This window comes from Podarcis bocagei, assembly GCF_964188305.1.
Source record: "Podarcis bocagei genome assembly, chromosome: 6".
In the NCBI taxonomy this organism is placed as follows: domain Eukaryota; kingdom Metazoa; phylum Chordata; class Lepidosauria; order Squamata; family Lacertidae; genus Podarcis; species Podarcis bocagei.
In genome coordinates, this window is record NC_138130.1 from 99,028,861 (window position 1) to 99,030,158 (window position 1,298).

Here is a 1,298-nt window from a genome sequence, read left to right on the forward strand (position 1 = left end):
GCTTGCAAGACAGAGCTGTTCCGCCTGGCCTTTGGTTTGGACTCAGTCTGACCCTTATGTTTCCCTCCCCTTATGGTTTTGATCTATGGGCTACTTTTAAAATGAGGCTGCATTTTAAATTGCATCTTAACCTGTATTTTAAATTGGTTGTATGTGTCCCCCCCATTATGTTTTTACTGTAATTTTACTGGTGTTAGCCGCCCTGAGCACGGCTCTGGCCGGGGAAGGTAGGGTTTAAATTATTATTTATTATTATTATTATTAGTAGTATTAAAATAAATAAAACAAATAAACAGAATTAGCAGTAACAGACACGGAGATAAATACCTCCCTCTGTGAATTGTTCTGCCTTTTTAAAGGCAGTGTGTGGCTGCTGACGTGTGCAGCTGTAACAACAGCAACAACAAGAACAACAACAACAACGTAGAGTCGGAAGAGACCCAAGATTCATCTAGTCCAGGGGTCTGCAACCTTTAAGACAAAAAGAGCCACTTGGACCCGTTTCCGAAGGAAAAAAAACTGGGAGCCGCAAAACCATTGCGACATTTAAAGCATGCGCGCCGCTGCCCTCCGATCTGACAGCGGGCGGGAAGGTGACATCGGGACGGTGAGTGACTAACGCACGCACCGCCCCCATGCGACGTCACAGCCAGTACAGCGCCTGCCACAGTGGGGAGTGTCGGGGCGCACAATGTGCCTCCTCCCCTCGCTAGTATCCGCCCCGGAGTCACGGCAAAGGTGTAAAAGAGCCACATGCGGCTCCGGAGCCGCGGGTTGCAGACCCCTGATCTAGTCCAACTCTCTGCAATGCAATGAGTTTATTGTTGTTGTTGCTGCTGCTTTATTATATTTATACCACACCTTTCTCCCTGATGGGGACTCAAGATGGGCAGCTTACAGATAAAAATAAGAACCGCCAAAACCATAGGAAAAAAACCAATCATTTAAATCCTGTGTTTTATTACTAGGGCTTTGGACTAGGGCAAGTTACAGGGAACCAGGCAGAGGGCCTTCTCAGTAGTGGCACCCGCCCTGTGGAACGCCCTCCCACCAGATGTCAAAGAGAACAACAACTACCAAACTTTTAGAAGACATCTGAAGGCAGCCCTGTTTAGGGAAGCTTTTAATGTTTAATAGGTTACTGTATTTTAGTGTTTTGTTGGAAGCCGCCCAGAGTGGCTGGGGAAACCCAGCCAGATGGGTGGGGTATTCATAATAATAATAATAATAATAATAATAATAATAATAATAATAATTGGACATGAAGGCAGTTTATCCCAGTTGCCCAACTCCTCCTT